The sequence below is a fragment of the Ictidomys tridecemlineatus genome, chromosome 7, assembly GCF_052094955.1.
Source record: "Ictidomys tridecemlineatus isolate mIctTri1 chromosome 7, mIctTri1.hap1, whole genome shotgun sequence".
In the NCBI taxonomy this organism is placed as follows: domain Eukaryota; kingdom Metazoa; phylum Chordata; class Mammalia; order Rodentia; family Sciuridae; genus Ictidomys; species Ictidomys tridecemlineatus.
In genome coordinates this window covers 152,846,678-152,859,598 of record NC_135483.1, presented here as the reverse complement: position 1 = coordinate 152,859,598, position 12,921 = coordinate 152,846,678, and the positions used below count along the sequence as shown (strand labels likewise).

Genomic DNA, 12,921 nt, shown 5'->3' with positions numbered 1-12,921 from the left:
CTTGATTCCAAAGGAAGGACCTTATTTATATCAGTAGCCTAGTAGTCCTTTTTTTGTCATTGTATTGGAGATATGGCCAATCGGTTAGTTACCCAACAAGTGTGTCGCCTGGCTCCCCAGTGATCACTAGGCTGTCCTCCTCAAGCCCACGGGTTCACATAAGACATAGTTCTACCACAATCTGTGGTTGAAGGCAGCTCCACCCCACCCCACCCCCTGCTTTATTTTATAAATAAGGGAATCTTATTAAGTCTTAGTAAGTCAGGAATTTTGGCTAATCCACTCCACCTAGAATTAATTCTTATTCTCCCATGTGCTCTTCAGGCCTGTGCATTAAACCTTATCTTTGTTTGGAAAGCTATTTTTTCAGAGTTTCACGTATCTTTTTGCTTTGTCTCTTTAGAAAGTCTTTCCTAACCAACCTACTTAAGGTAAAACACAATTCCTATTTTGTGCCTCCCACTAAAATATAAATTCCACGATAACAAGGACTTTATTGAATTTGTTTAGAGCTGTAGGCCCAAGGCCTTGCAGAAAAACTGGTTTGCAGTATGAACTCAACTTTTTTTTTCTATTTCTATATTTTTATTGCTGCATTATACTTGTACATAATGATAGCATTTCATGTTACATATGCATACACGCGCACAATACAACAATATAATCTGCCAAATATCACTCCCCAACACTTTCTCCCTCCCTCCTACCCCTTGGTTTCTTTCCTCTTTGATTTTTATGAGATCCTCACCCCATCCCACCTTTCTTTTTCTTTTTCTTTGTTAGCTTCGGCATATGTAACTCAATGTGTTTTTAAAAATAGATCAGTGAATATAATTATGATGTCATATTTACCAAGGTTATGCAAACTTGAAAAGGAGGACAGGGGGAAGAAAGGAAATTAACATGAAAGCTTGAATAAGCTTTGTGTTGCTCTTTCTAAGACCTAATTATGTTTCAGATTAAAATTTTTACCATATTCTCAATTTCTTACAAAATAGGATTTAACTATTACGGGCTATGCACTATACTGGGTACTTTGAATACATTATCCTATTTAACCTGCATATATCTATGAGACCATGCTCAAATTTATTTTGCCCATTAGTGACAAAGAGATTTCAATGCTTGAATATATTTAGTTATATACCTAACAATGTTAAGTACATAATAATCACTCACTAAAATAGGGAAGCAATAAATTCTACTGTGTTGTAACTAAATACCCATCATATACCTGTGTTTGAGTCTGTATCTTATAGACTATAATTAGGAACTGTGAACATAAGCTACTTTTTAATTTTCAATATTTAACTACAAACAAATATAATAGTTGACAATACAGATGCTGCATGGAGTCCACGCTGAGAGAACTCTTTGCCCTAAGTTTATTGTTTTCTTGATTTTTCCATAGGACAAGTCATGGAAACCACAAGTAGCCATTTAGGGCTCAGAAGCTTTTTCTTTAATCAAGTGAATTACTGTTACCTTGAAACTTACCTTTGTAATGAATGAAGAAAAAGATAAGTATAAGGTATCACATCTTCTAAATAGCTATCAAAAATCCTAGTAGAATTCCCACTTTTCTCTGAGTGTTAAACCTTTAAAAGTGCAAATACTTAAGCATTTAGGTTACTTAGTAATATATGCCATGGGAAATATATCCAAAAGAAGTTGTCCAAGAGCTCTAAAGTTCACTGGTGAGCAAATAATCCTCCAAGGCTGTCAGGGTCTAAGGGGACTTTTATTCAGCCAGGGAGTTACGTTGTGACAAGGAGCTTACTAAACACTGAATAGAAGAAAACCCATTTACTAGAAATGGGCCATTTGGTGCATCAAATCAATGGTTAATCTAAACCTGGCAGAGAAACACAGGCATTGTGTTAGCTTACTAGAATGCACATGGGTCATGCATTTTCTTTCTCATTTGTTCCAATCACAAACCAATTCAGCTTTCTGGGTTGTGTTCCAAAGAATATGCCATGGGTGCGTGCAGAAAATAGATTATATAATCTATTTAGGGAAATAACTTAAATATAGCAAATTGTAATCAAGCCTTCTGCACTGCTTTAGCAATGTGAATGTAGATTAGTTTTCTTCATGAAAAATTATGAAAACTTTAATTCTATGTGGTATTATTTTCAGCAATCTAGAGAATATTATTGAATTTGAAATTTAAAACATTTTGAAAGAACTTTGAGCAATATGGTAATTATTTCAATCTAAAGTAAAATTGGATCTTTTGGAAAGGCAAGACAAAGCTTATTCAAGCATTATGCCATTAATCAACAGCTCTACAGGGAGAAGCCTTGGCCTTAAAAGTATCTGTCTGATATTAAGGAGGTATTCAGGAGTGGAATAATCAAGAAATGATACTCACATAAGACTTGAAGGTCAGTGTAAGGGCTGTAGATTTTACTCCAAATGAGTCTGGAAGTCTTTGAGAAGAGAAGTAATATTATGTAACTTACATTATAAAATGAATTTCCCTGGCTAATGTGTTCAGAATAACTTTTAGGAGGGGAAGCATGGAAGGAAAGAAATCAGTTCAAAGGTTGATGCAGCAACTTTGTAGAAATGTGTATGGCTTGAACTGAGCAAGTAGTAGGTGAAGTGTGGAGAAATTGTTAGCTTCTGGATATATTTCTTAAGATACAGCCAATAGGAGTCATTAGTGAATTGGATTTGTAGTGTGTGATAAAGAGAGGAATAAAGGATGTTCCAAGTCTTTCAGATGAGCAATTGGAATGATTGAGTTGACATTCAGTGAGATGGAAAATCCTTCCAGAAGAGATTTGGGTGAGATAATCTGGAGATGTTTTGTACATATACTTATTGATATACTAGTAGATATATCCAGTAATTAGTTGTCTATGAGTCTGCAGTTCAGGTAAGAGCTCTGGGATATTGTTTAGTTAGGATCAATCAGTACATACATTATATTTAAAGTTATCATACAGGTTATGAAGGTAGCTTATGGGGAGAAGAGGTCAAATATTGACTATTCCATACTTTGTATACAATCACAGATATGAAAAATGATGCTCTATAAGTGTAATAATGATTGTAATGCATTCCAATGTCATATATAAATAAAAAAATTGAATATTTCAATGTTTAAAAAGTGGGAAAATACAGAAAAAATGAAGGAGACTAGAAATAATGTATTTTGATATAAATGAGAGAGGATGGAAGCCAACTGAAAGATTTTGACAGGGAGTAAGATCAGCTGGAGCAAATACTGGGTCTGTTAGGTAGGATGAAGCCTGAGAAAGAAGAGGAAATCATTGGCAACCTTGAAGCAGCAGTGATTAAGGCCCTATTGGATTGCATCCAACAAAACAAAATTTAGAGATACAGCAAGCATTTTGGGGAGTTTTTCTATAAAGGTGAGCAGAGCTAAGATGGTGGATGTGACATGAGTTTATATGCAGTATAGAGTATATTACTGCATGTACACATGCTAATGGGGGATGATTCAGTAGAGACAGGAACATTTGATGATGCCTTAAGAAGAGTAGAGTTCTTTGAATAGTACTCTGGAGAAGGTGGAGCATGATGGCATCCTGGGCACAGATGGAGAGGACATCCTAAGATAAAAGACGAGAGAGGATGGACTATTTTGGCATGGGATGCACATCACTGTATAGGTATGGAAATGGGAGTTTATGATAAATCTCTTCTAATTGCTTCAGTAGCCCCATGTAGTGGAAGCTAGATCATTATGATAGTGATGTGTTAAAGGTCTGAGGGAAGTGGAGAAGCTGTGAAATACTCATAAGAAAGTTAAAAAAAAAAGTTAGCAAAATATACTTCAGTTGTTTGGTTAGCTTCCTTGAGGTTAATGATCTTGACATTAAAGTGAGACCTGCCAGCACCATGATGTATTTTTCTCCACTCACTTGTTCCAGCATGATTGCAGGTTCAGAGCAAGTATGCGGTTTGGATTTAATTAAGGGTGGGCAAGGTGACTGAGGTTGCAGAATGTGAGCTCGGCAAGGAAAGGGGTTAGAACATAATGGTGATAGCACATTGAGAAAAGAAGAAAAAAATCAAGAGTTTGTAGGTCTTAGTGAGTAGAAGAAATATTGAAAAACTCGTTCCAAAAAGAAATAAGGAAACAGGAGTGATAGGGAACAATGTTTAAAACTGAGGTCCTGAAGGAAGGACAGTTTTGGGCATGCTCATGGGAATGTGTGGATTAGATGGTCTAGACAAAATTATTCAAAGAGTATAGGTCAAGAAACTACATAGATATTAAAATCACCAAGATTAGGACAGCAGTACTACTGGGAGAAAGGGCAGTGATAAGATCTCAATAATATTGTGAACATCATGTTGTATTTTAACTGAACAAAGTACATAGGAATTAGAACACACCAATGTCTTTATTTATGGGACAGTTTTCATAGGCTACTATATTTAACAGTTCACAGTAGCTATTATGTTTTTCACTGGATGGATAAATTGAAAATCATTATTCACAGGCTATTGGTTCCTTGGGTGTAGGTACAAGACAAACGTTTGGCATGCGCATCCATTCATGGCTCCCACCACATCTTTGTGCTTGGCTGTCACCTTTCAACCACAATCATTAACAGAATCTTCTTGTGCAAAGAAGTAGGAGATGTCTAATACACACTAGAGAAGCAAGTCCTGCTAGCAGACCATTTATTTTGTCATTCTGGCTAGAAATATTTCAAGTTCACCTGATCTTTTCTTACAAACTAAGTAAATCATATATGAGAAAGCATAAAAATTTATTATTAGAGTTAGACATAATCTGAACAATAGTATATGTAATTAATTATATATTTCTTATTTACTTTTCCATAGTTATAATTGGATCCTAAAATTAGAGGAAGAAGATCTATGGTGGTGTGAATTTGGCTTAGCCCTTATAATAACAGCTACATTTGAAGGGAAAAGAAGAGAAAAATCTCAGATTTTAGCATGCTGAAAAATTCAAAGATATTTAAACTCACTTTCAAGAAATTACCCATATGTAACTGAGACGAATTGTTATGTGGTGTCTCTTTTTGACAATAAATATAATGCACTATTTTTTTTAATGAATATCCACAAGTAGGATTGCTGGATCATGTGATAGGTTCAGTTTTAATTTTTTTGAGGAACCTCCATAAAGTTTTCCACAGTGACTGTTTTGCTTTGCTCTCCTCCCAACAATATGCAAGGGTTTCAGTTTCTCTACATCCTCACCAGCTCTTGTCTTCTCTTTCCTTTCCTCCCTCTCTTCCTTCTTTTTTCTTTTTATCTCTTTCTCTCTCTATTTCTTTACTCCCCTCCTCCTTCTCCATTCCTCCTCCTTCTTTGATAATAGCTATCCCCATATGTGTGAGGCGAAATCTCAGTGTGATGAGATTTCACTATTAGTGATGCTGAGCACATTTTTCATATACCTGTTGATAATTTGTATGTCTTCTTTGGAGAAATATCTATTTGAATCTTTAGCCTATTTCAAAATTTAGTTACTAGGGTTGAGTTGCTGCTGTTATTGAATAATAGGGGTTCCATGTGTATTTTGGAGTTAATCCCTTTTCAGTGTGCAAATATTTTCTCCCATTATTTTAGGTTATAATTTTACTCTTTTGATTGTTTCCCTTGCCCTGCAGAAACTGTTTAGTTTGACGTAGTCTCACTTGTCTATTTTTGGTTTTGTTGCTGATGCTTTTGATGATGTATCCATGAAACCATCACCTAGACCAGTATCATGAGGCTTTTACCTACATTTTCTTAGTTTTTGTTGTTTGTATTTTTAATTTGTCTTTTTCAGATCTACATGACAGTAGAGTGTATTTTGACATGTTATATATCCCTTTCTTGTGGAGTTACACTGGTCATGTATTCACATATGAACAAAGGAAAGTTATGTCTGATTTATTCTACTGTTTTTCCTATTCCTACCCCTCACTTAATTCCCCTTTGTCTAACCCATCGAATTTTTATTTCTGCTTCCCTTTTGTGTGTTAGCTTTTGCATATCAGAGAGAATATTCAGCCTTTGGATTTTTAGGATTGACTTATTTCACTTTGCATGATATTCTTCAGTTTCATCCATTTACTGGCAAATGTCATAATTTAATTCATCTTTATGGCTCAGTAATATTCCATTGTGTATATGTACCACATTTTCTTTATCCATTCATCTGTTGAAGGGCATGGTCAACAAATATATGAAAAAATGTTCAACATCTCTAGCAATTAGAGAAACGCAAATTAAAACTATGCAGAGATTCCATCTCACTTCAGTCAGAATGGCAATTATCAAGAATACAAGTAGCAATCAAGGTTGGTGTGGATGTGGGGGAAAGGTACACTTATACATTGCTGGTGGGACTGAAAATTGGTGCAACCGCTCAGGAAAGCAGTATTGAAGTTCCTCAGTAAACTTGGAATGGATCCACCATTTGACCCAGTTATCCCATTCCACAGCATATACCCAAAGAACTTAAAATCAGCATACTACAGTGATGCAGAAACCTCTTGTATAAAGAAGTAGGAGACAGAATTATGTCAATGCTTATAGCATCTCAGTTCACAATAGCTAAGCACTTTCTTTTAGAAGCTTTATATTTTCTGGTCTTAACAATATATAAATAAGTTCCTCAAGAGATATTTGCACTCCTTTATTCCTTGTAGCACCTGTGATGATAGTCAAGATGTAGAAATGATCTAAATATCTGTCAACAGATAAGTGGGTTCAGAAAATATGGTAAAGTAGTCATTCAATGGAATACTATTTAAATAGACCTAAGAAAGAAGGATGTCCTGCCATGTGCGATGATATTCATAAACTGTATACATTATGCAAAGTGAAATAAAGCAGGCACAAAAAGGCATATACTGCATGATTCTGATGATATGAAGAGTCTAAGGTAATTAAACTCATAGCATCAGAGAGTAGAATGATGGTTACCAGGGGATTGAGGTAGGGGGAGGGACTATTGGGAAATTGCCAATCAATGGGCATAAAGTTTCAATTGTAGATGGTCAATAAGTTCTAGAAATCTGTTTCTATAGTTAACATTGTACATATAGTAAATCATGCTTATGCTAAACACTCAAATATTTGCTAAGTGGGTGGATTTTATGTTATGTGTTCTTACCACAACAAAACAAAATTTGAAAAAGTGATAATGATGAAGCACAAATGCTATTATTATCTGTGAGACATCAAAGCTATCTGTCATTCTACAGTTTGAAATAAATTATTTTAAACTGTAAAATGTGAAATTGTTTCAAATAAAAGCAAATCGCTTATTACATCTTATAGTTTTATTTATTTCTTCTATAATTAGTATTAGTTTGACTTTTAAGTTGTCTCAAGTAGTGTCTTTGTCTACCTTTAACTGGAGAAGAATGTTCTAATGATTAACTTTATAATTGCATTGCATTTTTTATTTTGAAGTGATCCTAAAATTCAATTCATGTCATTTTTTTTTTAACCAATAAGAGAACTGAAGAACAGGGGATGATGTGTTCAAGGTCACATTATTGAAGAAAAATTTGCAATTAGAAAGTAAATTTATCATCCATATCTACTATATATTACTACCATTCAAATATTAATTGTAAATAATTTTGGCAAGTTAACAACTTGACACTTGGAAATGTTAATGATTCTTCACCTTTAAAGAGCTTGCTCAATTAAGAAAGATATTCTGCTGTTACAACAGCACTGTAGACATATAATTGGAGTCTGGGGGAATCTAAGCATTGACATCTATGATGGTGGCATTTCTAAGTAAAATCTTATCATAAACTTTGAAGTGTGTTAATGATTACTAGTAGTATTATTCTAGAAATATATAAGCAAGGTTCTGTTGAGAGCCACAGCCGACAAGGTTCTTTTTTCTAAAATATTTATTTCTGTTCTAGATTGTAAAAGCATGAGAAGATGCATAACTACTTCTAAAAATTCACATATTCAGCTGTTAGTAGTAGTTATACTATATTCAAAGGCAAAGAAGTATATTTCCTCATATATAAGAAAGAAGAAAAATTTACTGTGAATTTCTTGATTATTAACCTTTATCCAACTTTCTACATTACAACTCTAATATTATAACATCCTTATTTCAAAGAAATACTTCTTTATATCCTTGGAATATAACAAATTTTTGTTACTTGTTGAAAAAGGAACAAACAAATGAAACTAAACAGAATTATTTACAGGACTTATGAATGCATTTACAAGTCATATTATGTCTATGATTATTAGCTTCTAATTTCTTCACTTTCCTTCAGGACATAAGGGTTTCTGAATTCTTCTAGATCATCATACCATAGAGAATATATTTTGTTTATCAGATATTTCATTCATCAGGTTATAGTTGCTGCAGTGAGTCATCTTATTCTATTCAAATTCTTAGAGACATCTTGTGATTAAAGATGTTTCATGGATATTGAAACTTAAAAAATTAAAATTAAGCTTAGACAATATTCACTACTTTAAGCAACTATATACTGAGTATTGCTAATGAAGAGTAAAAAAATCATCATTAATAATATTCTTAGTTGATAACATTCTGTTATCAAAAATAAACAATTGCATCCCAAGATACAAGTCCTCTGGAAAGTTACTTATCAAGCTGAATTTCTTCAGAGTCTAAACTTGAAATGCTTTAGGACTTTGTGAACTACATTTTATTGGGGGCAGACTGGGAATCAGGAGTAGTAAGAGAGGAAAGTGTATTTCACGTTCACCTGCAATCAGCATAAAGTCCAGAATAATAGTGGCCAACATAGATATAATTTATTTATCTTTCTGACATTTATGTCTAGAAGTAGGTGATTCAGGACTGGTGTGGTCCTCTTACAGCATCAGGGAGAGAGTTTCTTTCTCTATTGTGTCTATTCTACCCTTGTCACGTCAGGACTAAGTATGACCACTCCACTTCTAGGCACCTTATGTAAATTCTGGACAACAAGAAGTAAAAAAAGAAGGAATAAAGAATATAGCTGGCTTCCTATGACGAATGATTCCTTATTTCTGTTAAGAATGATTTGACGAGCACATCTTACATTTTTTGGTCCCTTTGAACTCACATGGTTACAAACAACTGCAAGGGAGGTGGCAAAAGTCCTCTTTCTTCTGGGTGTTCATTGGTTCAGCTAAAAATCAGACTTTATTACTAGAATTGATAGTACTTACTTGCTATTGTAAATAGTAAGCATTTTTTTTTTTGCATCATCAAAGAGAAAACAGCTTTGTAATGTAGTTTTTGAAACAATTCTTTTAATGAGAATTGTTTAAATCTTGTCTTGGAACTAAGCATATAACTTAAAATAACAAAAGCTATGTTTTTTTTTGTAAAATATGATTTTAATTGAATGGGATTTCTCAAATAATAGAAATGTTTTCATTATACAAGTGATTATTAATTCAAATAAAGAAATAAAGCACAGTAACAGTCATGTCAATTTATATTATCTGATATTTAAAGAGTGTTTCTATACTTGCTTGCATTTTTGCTTTAATGTCTTCTACAGAACTAGGTCCTTTTGGTGTTTTAGGGAGATTTTTTGAAGGAGGCTTGACCTTTTGATCTTGGTGTTGATACTCTGGTTTGATTGTTGTGCATTTTTGGCTGGAGTGTCTTGTATGGATTTCTTCACTGGAAATTTTTCTTCAGTTTCCTCATCATCAAAATCATCAACATCATCTTATTCTTCTGCGTCATCATTATCATCTTCATCAGCAGCGAGTACTACTTTTTGCTGGGGAAACTTGCTAACCGTTTCCAGGGGCAGATTGTTTTCCAGATATACTTAAGAGTTTTACATCCTCCTCCTCCTCTTCATCTTCTGATTCTGCATCTTCCTCCACAGCTACTAAGTGCTGCTGACTAATATGCACAGACCCTGAACTCCACTTCAACCTTAAGACCACAGGTGATGTTATTTCAAAGCCCCCAAAGGAAACCATTGGCTGTACAATGTTGCCAGTGTTACTTTAACTGGACTGCCTTCATACCTCTCATTGCCTCTGCTTCAACAACGTGCAATTCACCCTTTACACCAGCTCCCAAACAGACCATTCTTAATGATAACTGGTGCTTGTTTTCATCATTATACGCCTTAAAGTGATAATCTTTGTCAGTCTTTAGCTCACAACTGAAAAGACAGTTCTGGGGCCTCAGGAGATTCAAATTCATATATCCATGAAATCTTCTACGGGTTGGTAGCACACACTTAGGCAGGAGAGAAGGTGGATGAAAACTAGACTGCTGCCCTCGAGAAGAGATGTGCAGGATGAAATCATGCCTGCTGTAATCACATTTAAACACAACTCAAAAGAGAATTTTTTCAGTTTTGGGCCTTGTTATGGATAGTTTCAATTAGTTTTGGTCACTTAAGTAATTTTGTTTACTTTCTGTAGAGCAAAATTGTTATTTTAAAAAAATTTTCTAAATAGTATAGTAGTTGAAAATAGACAAATTGAACTTCATCAAAACTAAGACGTTTTTGCATCATAGGACATTATCAAGAAAGTATAAAAACACAGCTGAGTGTCATGGTGCATACCTGTGATCCTAGTAACTCAGGAGGTCAAGGCAGCAGGATTGCAAGTTTGCGGCCAGCCTCAGTAACTTAGTGAGAGCTTGTCTCAAAATAAGATATAAAAAGAGCTGGCTTCGAGAACGTGATTGCCCCTGGACCTGTGTGGAGGCGGTGTGAGAGCGGGAATAAAGAATTGCTGTAAAAAAAAAAAAAAAAAGAGCTGGCTTCGGGTGTAGCTGAGTGGTAAAACATCCCTGGGTTCAATTCCCTGTACTTACTAAATAAATAAATAAATAAACAAACAAATAAATAAATAAATAAATTGAAAATCACTTACAGAATGAGAGAAATGTTTTCCAAATTTCCTTTTGTAGTATCCATGAAGGATGATTAGAACGTCCCTTCAATTGCTGTTGAGGGGTTGTTCCAAGGATTCACCTGTATCATCCAAAGGTTGCAAGATCACTTGAAATATTTTCTTTCTTGTGACCATGTGTTATTGGCAATACATTAAAATTACACCAAGTAACTATGGAAAGATCAGTACCCTGGGACATTTAAGAAGTGAGTAAATATCTGGGTTAAATATTAAATTTTTATTTTTAACAACTGTGAAACAAATCACTTATATGATTTATGTGTTCATAACTATGTAAGGCAGGTAGTTTGAAATATAGTAATAATAACAGCAATAATCTCACTTTTGAGTGCTCTGGTGCTAGATAGTGTGCTATGTATTTAATATACATTATCTCTTTTGAGCTTCTGGGCAACTCATAATATAACTTTGTTTTTCCTTGTATTTAAAGCTAAAAAAAAATTCACTCCTAGACTTAGAACATAGATATTCATTGATGTAGTAAAAAAAAATGCTTTTAAAACATTCCCATTAATGTCAGACTATGCTAGGGATTGCTCTATTGCCTTGTATCTAGACCCTAGAAAAAAAGAGAATAACTTAAATTTTATTTACTCTATTCTTCAGAATTTCATGGTTCTTAAGCACTGAGATTATTTTGGGATAATCCTCAGGGTTTTAACCCTATGCAATTAACATCCCTTCTTCTCCTCATCCAAAAGGATTAGCAAGGAGGAATCCTAAACACTGTGAGGAGATAATCTACTTTGTAGTAAGTGTTGCTATATTTGTAATGAAAGGAAAAATTCTGGAAAAGGTGCATTTATTCTTTTTGTTTGGTGTAAGGTGTCAGACCATGTCTACATGTCTGTATCTCTTGAAGTACACTGCCTATAATTGCTGTATAGCATCTGGTCAGGAAAAAGGGTATTTCTGTATGTATTTCTAATCAGTTACAATTAATCAACCTTGAACATTAAACAGAGTATTCAGTTCAACACACATACACACACACACACCACCACCACCACCACCATCACAATGTGGGAAAATATTACAGTAAATTAAATAATTCAGAGTATAAGAAATGATTAGTAGTATGCCTTTGAGAATCTCTCATCTTATTGGGAATGTTTAATACACAAATATTTTGGGTTGCTTGTTTTGAATTATACTCAGATATCAGGTTCTTTTCTTTCTCTGTGTAATGTGGTTTGGTAAAAAATCTTACTGTCTTTCTTGGTAGAAACTCAGTTGAGTTTATTTTATTGTTGATATGTATCAAATAATTTGTTTAAAAATACTTATCAGATTCAATATCTGGTGCATCATTTTTGTGGAAAGTCCAACTCCCTTTAGACATCCAAAACGTATGTAGCAACCAATTTTTTCTTTAAAAATAAATTCCTGAGTGTAAAATAACCTAAGGTGTACATTTGAGTAAATATTTGCTCTGAAGCTTTGCAGCTTTGTATTTTGTTGTGTGTGTGCACATATATGAAGGTGTATGTTTAAGGGTCATTGAGAGAGCCCATCCTTGGGGGATGAGGTTTGGAACAAAGGAAAATTGCTTTGTGGAGGAAACAGAAAACAATCAATCACAGTCTACCAGCTAGAATATTTGATTCTCTGAAATTTTCTAAAGTAAAAGAGCGTAGCACAGTAATGTGACTTGCTTTTATTTGACTATTATATGTTGGTTTTACATACAAGATAGTCTGGATATTAATATTTTAACCATGTTATGCTTGGATAGAAGTTAACCTTAGCAATTTTATATAATCATAACAAATTCATTGCCATCTATCTAGCAAATTACTCTCAGTAACTATTAACTGAAATTACATCTTGTCTTCATGTTAATTTTTCATATGACTCAAATAGAATTGTTTTCTAGATATTTTCAGCCAAGTGGAAGAGATTGTTTTATAAGACAGCTGTGGAACAGAAAATTTGTCTGCAGGATTCTGTTCTTTCATTGTCTTTTTATTTTAAAGTATTGTTTAAACATTTCCCTTACCTTTAGTAGTATTTTTATTGAAA

General features: G+C 33.9%; 1 pseudogene; it reads right to left on the bottom strand.

Annotated features, from left to right (window-relative positions):
• Window positions 1-9,441: 9,441 nt before the first annotated feature.
• On the bottom strand, window positions 9,442-10,281 carry LOC101967179 (nucleophosmin pseudogene; annotated as a pseudogene).
• Window positions 10,282-12,921: the final 2,640 nt, after the last annotated feature.